At 36.2% G+C, this 13,968-nt stretch overlaps 1 pseudogene; it reads left to right on the top strand.

The window, feature by feature from the left end:
• The first annotated feature begins 3,101 nt into the window (after nucleotides 1-3,101).
• Nucleotides 3,102-8,832, top strand: LOC149572407 (replication factor C subunit 3-like; annotated as a pseudogene).
• The last annotated feature ends 5,136 nt before the right edge of the window (nucleotides 8,833-13,968 follow it).

The following is a 13,968-nucleotide window of genomic DNA, read 5'->3' on the forward strand; positions in this document are numbered from 1 at the left end:
AATGCAAGATTAACACTTTGATTATGAAATTGTAATGATTAAGAATATGAGAAGGACGAGAGAAACTCTGATTGATTGATAGATGGATGTTTTAATTTATGTGATTCCCTGATACGTATATACATATGTGCATGTGATTTTATGGGACTATTGATGTGTGCAATTAGTGTGCAGGATATTTTAGTCGAGAAACTCGACAAAGGAACAAAACTGATCCCTATGTGCCATTTGTGGAAACCTTTTTGTTCATAACTTAATTGTATTGTGAGATGTATGAATGTAACTTTCTGATATCAGTAAATGTTATTGTTTCATAACTGTGTTCTTTAGTGTCACTTGACACTCATGAATTTGCAGATGCATTCCAGCATGCTATTTAGGGTTGACTATGTAACCTTTGGGCCTAAGTTAGATTAAGTTAGTGTCACTTTTGCTAAATTTTTTTAATCAAGTTTAGTTACCCCTAATCTAGATTAGTGCTTAATCTTCTTTTTGGAGTTTTTTAGATAGTCCTAAATATTCCTAGCTTTTTTTTGGTTCCTAATCAATTCCTAAGGCCTTAAGTCATGAAATCTTTATACCCAAGGGGTATGGGTATGGGTTGGGGGCATTTTCCACCCCCTAAGCCCCTTTTGTTAACTTTTGAGGTCACTCAAAAAGTCTATTTTTGCCTTTGTGCAAAAATTGAAAGTTGTTACCATGAGTTAAATAACCTCAACTCCATTTAGAGGTTAACCTTAGGTTTGGTTGAGTTAGAAACTTATAGATTCTTAGGTGAGTGGGGGATGTTATTTCTCTTTTAGGTGGTTGAGATTGGATCTTATTTAGAGGCCCTTTTTGGAGTAGTTTTGGTTGTTACCCAATCTCTACTTTGAGAGAGGAGTCTTGGAAGATTGAAGAAAAGGAAGGAAAAGCTCTTCTCAACTTGTTCATTTCACCATAACCTCTTTGTGAAGGTAGGAGTTTTTCATCTCCTTGTTCTTGTTGTTCATATTGCTCATGAATGTTTCATGCTTGGTTTATGCTTATGTATTATGTTGTTCTTTTTGGTATGCTTGTATGTATGTTGGGTATGCTTGGGAAGGATTGAAACCATGTTTCTTGAATGTTTTTGTTTGAATTTTGAAGTTTTCTTGTATGGGTGTTTTGGCATTGCTCACCCTTGGATAGGGCAGAAGTGGCCAATTTTAGGAAAGGTATTTAGTTGAACTCTAATAGTGTAGAGTCTCTTCTCAAGATGAGAAGAGGGAGAGAGGGTAGGGTGTTATGGGCCCCTACCTATTAGCACAAACCACATATGATTTTTGTCATGCAAAAATGGAAGAATGGAAGTTCTTGAATTATAGCTCTGATTGGGCACCTAATTTGGTGTTGTGTCTGACATCTCCTATTGGAAAAATCCACCTTTCCCTAGTTTTGATTCAATGTTGAATCCTGTTGTCAAAACCTAGTATGGATATGAATGTTTGATTTTGTCTCCTTGTTATGTTTCTTTGTCACCTGGTCAGATTTTTTTCCCTCCGTGATATTAGCAATGTATTGCAGAAAATGCTATGGATCCCTTGATTAAGGTCATGAAAGAAATTTAATTGGATTGTTGAAATTTTGGGATTTGAATCCTATGTAAATTGTGTTGGTGCTAAAAATTGCATGGTCAATTTTCAACACCATTAAAAAATTGAGCCTTGTAAATGCTTTTAAGTGCATGTGATGCAGGAGTATCTTGCATGGGAAAATTATTGAAAAAAAAAAAAATTTGTAGAGGAGAGAGAAAGTGACGAAAATTAGAGGAGAAATAATAAAAAGATAAAATAATGGCAAAAAGGAGAAAAGGAGAAATTTCTATTTTTGAGGTGCATAGGTGGCATAATAGAAAAAATAAAATAAAAATGGTTGTCATTCTATTTATCGAGGTGTGTGGGTAGAATTCTAGAAAGTTATGAATATTGTAGAAAGTTGTGGATATTGTAGAAGGTTATGAAAGTTGTAGAAGGTTGTGAAGGAATTCTAGAAGGTTGTGGATAAGTCATGTATTGGGTGGTAAGTGCCTATTTAAGCAAGGCATATGAGTATTTCTAATCAAGCTTGAGAAGTGGAAGCTCAAGGAGAAGCTTGAGAAGGAGAAGCTCGGGAAGTAGAAGTTGTGGAAGGTGAATCTTGGAAAGCTTGGAAGGCTTCAAGGTGTGAAAGAGAAGGAGGAAGTGAAGAGTGCATTTTCTTAAGTCTGTGGATAGAGTGCCGAATGTGAGGCAGTTTACAGTAGGATTGTGATGGAATTGTGAGTGTGTAGACAGAGCGCTGAATGTGAGGTAGTTTATAGTAGGATTGTGATGGAGTTGTGAGTGTAGACAGAGTGCCGAATGTGAGGCAGTTTACACTTGGATCTTGGATAAAGTTGGAGAAGAGCTAGTGACTGCGGTTTAGAAACAAGGAAGTTGCTTGGTGGCTTGCGAGAACAAGTTGAGATCTCAGAGGTTTCTACTAGAGTGTGGATCTAGACTAGCTTGGGTTTGGATTGGATGTTGAGAGATCTTGTAAAAATGTTATTGTAATTACTATTGGATTTTCAAGTATAACAAAATTGTCTTCATATTGTTGCATTCTTGGTTGTGAGTTGGTAAGGGTGGTGTGGACCTTCGTTAGTGGTATCAATGCAGTACTTTGTCAGTGTTATCAGAGCGTACCTTCATCAAGTGGTCTCAGAGCAGGAGTTCCTGAGTGTACAAGCAGATTTCTGAAGTGTGAGGCAACTTGTACCAGGACCTTGGTTGGATGAAGTTTATTAGAGTGGGAGTTCTTGAGCATGTAAACTAGATTGTCGAAGCTGAGGCAGTTTGCATTAGGACCTTGGGAGGACATGCAGTTTGATCGATCGATGCAAAGATGAAAGTTTGATCTTGTTGAGGCATGATCGTAGAGAGCTTATGGATTGCAGATCCATTGTCCTAGACTTGTGATGTGGTTCATGATTGTTCATGTGAGGTGGCAGGTTGCAATCTGACTTGAAAACCATTTGGTTGTCACAAGGAGCATGGGAAGGATTTGTTGCAGAGGGTTTACGAAGATCTTGGGAGATGGCTCTAAGAGGATTGGACCCTAAGATGATTACAAAAATTTGTGATATAGTGGAGAGGAATTTTTCTAAGATAATTTCTCGATTGGATGCTAGATTGGCTAATCAAGCTAAGAAGGTCAAGGTGGAAGAGGTTGGTTTTACTGATTAGTTTGTGGAGTCTGATGCAGAACCTGCAAAGCAACTAGAGGTTTTTGCTGAAGATATTCCTAAGGTTTTTGATGTTGGGATAGAGGTTGGTTTTCATGATCAAATGGTTGAGTTTGACATGGAGATTGTGGAGCACATGGTCGTGGATGATCTAGTTGTTGGTGGTGACTTGTATCTTGCAAAGTATCTTGTTGTGAGCAATGAGGTTGCTGGTGTAAAGAGTTTGGCATGTGTTGATGGACATCTAAATGTGGTTGTTGATGTGGGGTTTGTTTCTACAGGTATGAATTCACTAGTTGTTGATGTGGATGAGGGTTTTCTAATGAAGCATTATGTTTTGTTTTTTCCTGGGAGTGAGCATGTTGATTGGATGTTTGAGATTCTAGTGTTTGATAGAGTAATGCAGATGTGGAAGATTTGCATGGTGGTTTTGTTGTCCCAGTTGAGGTGGAAACCTTTGGTGAAGATGAAGATAGTTGTAGACCTTTCTTTTTGGCATCAAATTGTGGGACACACTTTTCTATGTACCAAGGGAGTCTGATGCAAGAGCATCTTGCATGGAAAAATTATTGGAAAAAAAAAAATTTGTGGAGGAGAGAGAAAGTGACAAAAATTAGAGGAGAAATAATAAAAAAATAAAATAAATGGAAAAAAGGAGAAAAGGAGAAATTTCTATTTTCGAGGTGCATAGGTGGCATAATAGAAAAAATAAAATAAAAATGGTTGTCATTCCATTTATCAAGGTGTGTGGGTAGAATTCTAAAAAGTTATGAATATTGTAGAAAGTTGTGGATATTGTAGAAGGTTATGGAAGTTGTAGAAGGTTGTGGAGGAATTCTAGAAGGTTGTGGATAAGTCATCTATTTGGTGGTAATTTCCTATTTAAGCAAGGCATATGAGCATTTCTAATCAAGCTTGAGAAGTGGAAGCTCAAGGAGAAGCTTGAGAAGGAGAAGCTCGAGAAGTAGAAGTTGTGGAAGGTGAATCTTGGAAAGCTTAGAAGGCTTCAAGGTGTGAAATAGAAGGAGGAAGTGAAGAGTGCATTTTCTTGAGTCTATGGATAGAATGCCGAATGTGAGGTAGTTTGCAGCAAGATTGTGATGGAATTGTGAGTGTGTAGACAGAGCGCTAAATGTGAGGCAGTTTACAATAGGATTGTGATGGAGTTGTGAGTGTAGACAGAGCATCGAATGTGAGGCAGTTTACACTTGGATCTTGGATAAAGTTGGAGAAGAGCTAGTGACTTCAATTTAGAAACAAGGAGGTTTCTTGGTGGCTTGCGAGCACAAGTTGAGATCTCAGAAGTTTCTACCAGAGTGTGGATTTGGAGTAGCTTGGGTTTAGATTGGATCTTGAGAGATCTTGCAAAAATGTTATTGTAATTACTATTGGGTTTTCAAGTATAAAAAAATTGTCTTCATATTGTTGCATTCTTGGTTGTGATTTGGTAAGGGTGGTGTGGACCTTCATTAGTGGTATCAAAGCAGTACTTTGTCAGTGGTATCAGAGCATACCTTCATCAAGTGGTCTTAGAGCAAGATTTCTTGAGTGTAGAAGTAGATCACCAAAGTGTGAGGCAACTTGTACCAGGACCTTGGTAGGGTGAAGTTTATTAGAGTGGGAGTTCCTAAGTGTGTAAACAGATTGCCAAAGTTGAGGCAATTTACACTAGGACCTTGGGAGGACATGCAGTTTGATCGATCGATGCAAAGATGAAAGCTTGATCTTTTTGAGGCATGATCGTAGAGAGCTTGTGGATTGGAGATCCATTGTCCTAGACTTGTGATGTGGTTCTTGATTTTTCATGTGAGGTGGCAGGTTGTGATCTGACTTACAAACAATTTGGTTGTCAAAAGGAGCATGGGAAGGATTTGTTGCAGAGGGTTTACAAAGATCTTGGGAGATGGCTCTAAGAGGATTGGACCCTAAGATGATTGCAAAAATCCATGATATAGTGGAGAGGAATTTTTCTAAGATGATTTCCTGGTTGGATGCTAGATTGGTTGATCAAGGTAAGAAGGTCAAGGTGGAAGAGGTTGGTTTTGCTGATCAATTTGTGGAGTCTGATGCAGAACCTACAAAGCAACTAGAGGTTGTTGCTGAAGATATTTCTAACATTGTTGATGTTGGGATAGAGGTTGCTTTTCATGATCAAATGGTTGAGTTTGACATGGAGATTGTTGAGCACACGGTTTTGGATGATCTAGTTGTTGGTGGTGACTTGTATCTTGCAAAGCATCTTGTTGTGAGCAATGAGGTTGTTGGTGTAGAGATTTTGGCATGTGCTGATGGACATCTATATGTGGTTGTTGATGTGGGGTTTGTTGCCACGGGTATGAATTCACTAGTTGTTCATGTGGATGAGGGTTTTCTAATGAAGCATTATGTTCAGTTTGTTCCTAGGAGTGAGCATGTTGATTGGATGTTTGAGATTCTGGTGTTTGATAGAGTAATGCAGATGTGGAAGATTTGCATGGTGGTTTTGTTGTCCCTGTTGAGGTGGAAACCTTTGGTGAAGATGAAGATGGTTGTAGAACTTTATTTTTGGCGTCAAAATGTGGGAGACACTTTTCTATCTACCAGGGGAGTCTGATGCAGGAGCATCTTGCATGGGAAAATTATTGAAAAAAAAAATTGTGGAGGAGAGAGAAAGTGACAAAAATTAGAGGAGAAATAATAAAAAAATAAAATAAATGGAAAAAAGGAGTAAAGGAAAAATTTCTATTTTTGAGGTGCATAGGTGGCATAATAGAAAAAATAAAATAAAAATGGTTGTCATTCCATTTATCGAGGAGTGTGGGTAGAATTCTAGAAAGTTATGAATATTGTAGAAAGTTGTGGATATTGTAGAAGGTTATGGAAGTTGTAGAAGGTTGTGAAGGAATTCTAAAAGGTTGTGGATAAGTCATGTATTGGGTGGTAATTGCCTATTTAAGCAAGGCATATGAGCATTTCTAATCAAGCTTGAGAAGTGGAAGCTCAAGGAGAAGCTTGAGAAGGAGAAGCTCGGGAAGTAGAAGTTGTGAAAGGTGAAGCTTGGAAAGCTTGGAAGGCTTCAAGGTGTGAAAGAGAAGGAGGAAGTGAAGAGTGCATTTTCTTGATTCTATGGACAGAGTTCCAAATGTGAGGTAGTTTGCAGCAGGATTGTGATGGAATTGTGAGTGTGTAGACAGAGCGTTGAATGTGAGGCAGTTTACAGCAGGATTGTGATGGAGTTGTGAGTGTAGACAGAGCACCGAATGTGAGGTAGTTTACACTTGGATCTTGGATAAAGTTGGAGAAGATCTAGTGACTATGGTTTAGAAACAAGGACGTTGCTTGGTGGCTTGCAAGCACAAGTTGAGATCTTAGAGGTTTCTACCAGAGTGTGGATCTGGACTAGCTTGGGTTTGCATTGGATCTTGAGAGATCTTGCAAAAATGTTATTGTAATTACTATTGGATTTTCAAGTATAAAAAAATTGTATTCGTATTGTTGCATTCTTGGTTGTGAGTTGGTAAGGGTGGTGTGGACCTTCGTTAGTGGTATCAAAGCAGTACTTCGTCAGTGGTATCAAAGCGTACCTTCATCAGCATGTGTACCCAGCTATACTTTTGAGCCCCAAGATGTGTTTAATGTTTCTAACACCCTAAATTTAATGTGTCTATGTGTTCCATGATGTTAAATTGACATTTTGAGTCATTACGTGAAGCCTTGTTTTGAGCTAGTTTCAAACTTGCATTTTACCCTACATGTCGAACAGCGATAGGAAGCCTTGTTTGCACTTGAATATCTCAAACCCAAAATAGTTTCATGATACACCACTTTGGGAGTGTCTAGTGTCCATAGCTAAGAGCCTATGTTTTAGATTTTGAGTCATTTCAAATCTTTTTAACTAGGTTTTGAATCCGTCAAAGTTGGTAGCTTACTGCTTTCGTGCTGATGCACATTGCACACATTCCTAGGAAGCCCTATTTGACATGTTGTAATTTTGACCCAGTTGATCAAAATCTTGAAATTCTTTTTGTGTTGCATTATAGATGTCAGAGACTTCCTATGTGTCAATTTTTAAGTCGTGACAAATCCATTTGATCAGTTTTCAAACGTGATTTCAAACACAGTTTGTAACTTTTTACTGGTGTCAGCATTTGCAGATATGTCAGTATCCCTATTCGTGGGATTATAACTTGAGATTCGTGATTGGTTAGATCAAATGGATTATACCCCTATGTTTTCCTCCAAAAATACTCCAAGTGTGTCAATTTGCAGTTCTTGACAAATCCATTTGCACACTTATCCAGGTCAATTCTATTTACAAAAATCAATTTCTTGTCATTCATTCCAGTTAGCAAATCCAAGTAGCTCACTTTGACTATTGGCCAAATGTATCTTGTTATTCGTCATGAGCCTAAAACCTAGATTTATATTCACCTCTTGACAAAGAACCAATTCCCCAGTTTTTACCTTCCCAAGTGTCAGTTTTCCCAGTTTTCAAAGCCAAATCTAAATCCAGTTCAATGTTTTCTAACATGTTTCACTATAGGTGATTTTAAGAGGACAACTTTGACAGTGAATATCTTTTGACCTCAAATTCATCATAAGATGAAATTTGACAGGGTGATAGTATGTAGAACAAAGATTTAGTGTTTCAGTTTTCAAAGCCCAGTCAAGTGTTTGAATTAGTTTTTAAGGCTAGTCAACGGACCTCCTGGCACCAAATTTAGAGTTTGCAAAAAAGTGGGTAAATGAGTTTAAATGATCAAATTAATGCTCAAATTCAATTTCAATAAGTATTGGAAGGTTATTGGGCTAGTTTGAGGATTCAATCATTTGAAAATGAATTTTTTTTTAGCCAGACCCACTTTGGGGTCCAACTAATCCTCATAGATTGATTGGGAAAGTAATCAGGTCAAGGTTCAAAGTTTACTTTTATTAGATTCAAATATTAATAATAACTATTGCATAGGATTGATATGTGGGATGAAAAGGATTGAAGGCAGCAATGGAATGTTGGAAGAGTTTTCTAGCAATGATGGTGAAAAAGGGAGATTAAGGTTGGTGCAAGGATAATTGAAGTGGAGATTGACAAAAATCTCAAGTACTTACCATGTGTAATTGAATTCTAATGACGTGGGCTTCCAAGATAAATATGTTGTTCAAGAGATTATTAAAGAAATGGCCAAAAGTACACCCATCGATATAAATGGAAATAAGGGTTACAAAGTATTGGTTCTCAATGAGGTTGACAAACTATCTAAATAAGCCCAACACTCTCTTCAACGAACAATGGAACTATATAATGGAGTCTACCGAATAATGTTATGTTGAAATGGTGCATCACAAGTTATTGAAATAGTTAGGTCTCATTGTTTAAATGTTCCTGTCAATGCACCATCAAAAGAGAAAATAATTGAAGTATTGGAGTATGTTGTAAAGGAAAAAGTATGCCCATTTCCTTTAGGATTTGCAGATATCCTTTTATTGACAACCAACTTGTGCACCCAATGGATTGGGAAGAGTACATTTCTGAGATAGCTTCATATATTGTGAATGAATAGGGGACTCCCAAAATACCATGTATAAAAGGAAGAGCCGCTTTCAAAAGAGGATCTTATGGAACTTCATTTTGAAAAGGATGCCAAAGACAATTTTGAAAGGAGTTACAATTGTATTAGATGTTGATGTGAGTGTTTTACGATTAAAGAATGGTTCATATGCAACAAATTTCCTTATCGTGGTTGCTAATTAGCAATGGGTAAAAGGGGGGCCAAGATTATGGCGAATCCTATAGTCCTATAGTTAGGTCAAACTATTTTTATGGCAAACACAAAAGGCTGCTATCAAAATTAGAAAAGGAAAGAGGAGAGCCCAAAGTGGCTTAAAAAAGGGGAAGCATAACAAGAAAAAAAATGCCAAATTGGAGTGAAGAGCAGCAACAGGGGAGTCAGAGTAAAGAACCCACACAGGGTGATTAAGAAAGAGGAATTTGCTAGTAAACATAGGAGTCCACAAGAAGAACACACCCATCCAAGGCCAAACTGCAATGAAATAGAGTAAAAAGTTGTCCAAAGAAGAGGGAGGTGTTATGAAGATAGTCCATGACATAGGAAGAAGCGCTAGTTAAAGGAGCTTCATGCCAGTTAGAAGCAGAGGGAAGCATGAAGCAGAAAACCACGCTATAGGTAGAGAGGCCTACATGAAGGTAGGGGATGACTTCATGATATGAAGATCACACAATAAGTAAAGGAAGCAGCCATGAAGAAGGATCCTCGTTTAAGCACACGCTCAAGAGCAAGTTGAGATAGGAGGTGCTCAGATCGTGACACGTGTCACAATATAACGGATGGAACTTTCTCATAAAAATAAGATGCACATTAGTTAAAAAATGTAGGAAAGTGGGATTGCACTGCATGGCATCGAGCCCATGCACATGGTGACATAGAAATTTAGTGGCAGGCGTGTAGAGAAACCAATCAATGAGTGACACGTGTCACTCGATCAAACCTAGTTTGACCTTGAATTTGGAGGGTGGAAAAATATTGTAAAGTAAAAAAAATTATTTTTTACTATAAAGATTTGTTTAGAAAATGATCTTAATCATTTTAAGTGGATGTTCACATTCTTTTAAATTTCAAAGGGCATAGTCTAAAGTTTCAACTTTAGAGATTTTAAATTTTATGAAATTTAAAATCTAAATTGTAGACCTAGTTTCTACCAAAGGAGTAATTTTCAAAATGAGATTCATGGGGTTTCCTGAAGGCCAAATAGGTGATATTATATATCGCCAAAATCTAGAGAAGACAAAATTTTCGATTCCAGAGCTAGTTTTTACACAGAACATAGTCTGTTCCTACTACAGGGGGTTTTCTATCAGAGATTGGTTGGCATGTTTTATCAGATGTTTTGAATCACCAATTTCAAGATTCAGTGAAAAGATGCCTAAAATACATTCAGTAACTTTTGTATCTGATTATTATGTGTCTTCATGGTGTTTTGGCTAAAATTTGATCAATTAGCATGTGTTCAGATTTAGTTATTTGATTTCATCCTTTAGTTGAGATATTTAGAAGTCGGTTACAGTGTAATGATGAAACAAAAATCAGATCAGATGGGTAGAGAGAGGAAAGAGGTTTTACAACTGAACAAGATGGGATTCCAAGTGGACAGATGTTGATTGTAGATTCAATCTAGGAATTCATCTTCATCCTATATTATTCTTTCTTTCTTCTTTTGTAAGGGTTCCAATTTTTTGTTACTATGAAACCATTATTGGCAGAGAATTTGCAGTCATTCTGTGAGACCATTTCTTTGGATCCATAACTATGATTCCACCTCCATTCTTTAGAAAATTCTTCTTCTCTGAACAACAATAAGAAAGATAAATACATAAAGCTCATATCTATTAGGTTTTTTCATGTTTTTATTTTCATGCATATGAATGTATAGCATCAAGAAAGCTAATACAAAGAGGAGATGATTAAGTTTCAGTTGAATCTTGTCTCCATTCTCAGTGAGTTGTAATGTTTTATGGCCTTTGAACGAAGAGCCTAGGTCATAGTTGCAGTACCTTAAGGCTGTATGTTGTTTCATTATTGTTGATAATTGAAGGAATTGTGTAAATGCTTCATAGAAATCAATAGGGTTATAGATTTATTGAGAAGGATATCATGTAAGAATTAGAATTAAATTGAACATAGATGTCTATTTACAAGTTGAATAGATAGATCAGATATCTGAAGATACACACATGTTTCAGATATTCATATGTATGTTTGTGATTCATGGATTTTCCCAATGGCTAAGGCACTGATCAGCTATAGGATCATTAGTTTCTTACTACTGCATATCTGAGGGCTTGTTGAAATAAACATTATTAATCAAATGATCTTTCCATTTTATGTTGAAGGACTTAAATAGAATGCCCTCACTCAGCTTGTGAATATTCTAGATCTGCATTTAGCTACTGCAGATCTGTGTCATTTCATGAGTTACTAGGAGATATAAGGGTTTCATCTACTTAATAGATTCAGGGATATGTTTTGCACTAGTATGGTATCAATTGATTCTGAGGTCTACACACCTAGGTTTAGCAGAGCCTGAAGTAGAAGAAGGGTCATGCCTTATAGTTGGCCTATTGTCAGAAATGGCATGTTGAAAATGGGAGTTAGCTACCCCTAGATGTGTCACTTTCTCAGTGGGATAATTGAAAACCCTCCAGCATTTTCAAACACCAACAAAATGGTGACTCTGTTGGGGACTCCATGAAGAAATTCATTATTAAAATTATTGGAATCTCTGGTATAAATAGCAAGGTCATGAAGTGTTTTCCATTTCTTTGCTGAAGATTCATGTCTCCCAGTAAGGTTTTATCCATTTGCAGTAGTATGCTGTGAGAATTGAATGTAAATTGTGTTCTATGACTGTTATAAGTCTATCTTCAATCAGTTCAATCTTTGCAAGTGCTCTTGAGAAATTTTTAGAGTCAAGAATTGATTTATAAAGTGAAAATTCTTTTCAAGATGATAATGATCTGCAAGTTTCTCTTACATTGAAATTCTGGTTTAGATTTGTCCAGTGACAAATTATGTTTTATTTCTCACATGAGTGAGTGGCGACTCTCAAATCTCTGTACCGGTTTGTTCCTAGTTGATTTCATTGTATAATTTTGAAGGACTCTCAATTGTATGGGTAGATCATAAGCTATTGATAGTGTCTTGGAAAGGAATTTTAAATTCTTGATAAGTTTTAAAGTGTTGTTTGCAATCTACTGTTATAAGAAATTGAAGTGTAAAAGTAGATCACAATTGTGATTTCTTTATTCCTCTTGCAAAGGAGATGGCAACTCTGTAAGATTATGATCAGTGGTGTGAGGAATTCACGTAACACCAGGCCAATCAATAGATCAGTGGTTTCATGCAACAACACTAAATGTATTCTCATTTCCATGTATTTTCTTTTCATGAAAATTGATTGTTATACAAGTGTGTTCTCTATCAAGTGAAGTTTCAGCACTGAGAAGAGGAGAATGGTTTTAAGGTTATACATTTCATTAGATCAATTTCAGTTGGTTGTTTTTAAAAGTGGTGAAATGTATTTCAGAAGTTGAAATGGGTAGAAGGGTATAGATCTGCTGCAAATTATAAATTAAAAGTTATTCTGGGTGAATGAGGTTAAAATTTTTGAATAATGTCAAGATTCAATTCACCTAGGATGTAGCCGGCCAGTAAAATTCTTGGATCTGTTTCTACCAAGCGATATATGCGATTAAATTTTAATGGTATTCATGGTTTCCTGAATACTATGCCTTGTAACCTCAGAAAGTATTTGCCTAAGTTTGGTGGGAACCATGAAATGTCAACTAACCATCATGTTCAATTATTCAATGACTTGGTTGGTGATTTTGAAATTGTTCATGAAGACATTTAGATGAAGTTGTTTGTTCAAACTTTAGAAGATTAATTGTTTGTTCAAACTTTACAAGATGATGCTAGGGATTGGTTTTCATTTTTACCAGCATGTTCAATTTCATCTTGGGATGAGTTAGTATCAGCCTTCATGATGCAGTTCAGGGAAAGAGTAAGCATCTCTGATTATTTTGATAAGTTTTTGAATATCCAAGTCAGGAATGGTGAGTTAGCTCCTGAATTTAATATCAAATTTGTAAAGGTTTTAAATGAAATTCCTAAAATTTACAAGCCGGATGATCAAATGTGTTTAGTGGTTTATCTCGATGCATTTGATAAGAAGATGAGCTATCTGTTGAGAGATAAAGAACCTAAGACTTTTCATCAGGCATTCATGACAGTGATAGAGATTGAGAATAACATAAAATATGGCTTAACTCAGAGTCACTTCTCTAGAAATATTTGTTAGCAAGATGAGGTGCAAAGAACAAATCAATGTCATATAGAATGTTTAATTTCAAATCAGTAAATGAGTACCCCTACTGTTGTAAATAGTTTGGTTGAAATAAAAATATGTGAACATGAAATCTCTTTGTTACAAAGAAGAAATGAGTCCATTCTTTCTGAATTGAATGCACATGTTTATGGTATTACAACAGTAGGACATAAAGATAGTTCACTTGATGAATTGTATATGCAAGAAATAAATTCACTTGTTTCTCCTCCTATTGATAATATGCCTTTGGTTGAGAATGTCATAAACTTTAAAATTGAAGGATATTCATCTCAGTATAAGGAGGAAGAAACCAAAAGTGATCTATCAAGTAATAAAGGTGAAATTTCTGATCTGACATGCCATGGAGAGATGGGGACAAGATGAAGAATGTAAATCACATGTATCTTAGTCACAATCAAAAGAACTAAGCTCATATGTTGATAATATTTCAGCGGTAGAGATGCATTTTCTTGACCCACGGGATAGGTAAGAAATGGATTATCTTATTGAGAGATTGCATCATGTTGAGAACGTTATTAAATCTAAAGTTGAAAGATAGTGATATCAATGTGAGTATGATAAAGTTGAAAGTCATATTTCAAGTGATAATGAAGTTGCTGATCCAATATATTATCAAGAGGTGTCATATGAAGTTGATGATGAGAGTTGTTACTCGAGTGAAGAAGAGGACAATGCTAGTACATATTTTTCTTCATGTGAATTAGATGCTGATTGGGAAGAAGAAAGAAATGATGAAAGTTATAACTCTTATGCTAGTAGAGTAATGAGTTCTTTTCTTAAATTTGAAAGTGAATTTCTAGTTCAGAATTGTACAAATCAGTTTGAGATGGAAAGTTATGAAGAAG

Source organism: Cupressus sempervirens, chromosome 2 (genome assembly GCF_028749045.1).
Source record: "Cupressus sempervirens isolate cs-2001-9-10 chromosome 2, ASM2874904v1, whole genome shotgun sequence".
NCBI classification, from domain to species: Eukaryota; Viridiplantae; Streptophyta; class Pinopsida; order Cupressales; family Cupressaceae; genus Cupressus; species Cupressus sempervirens.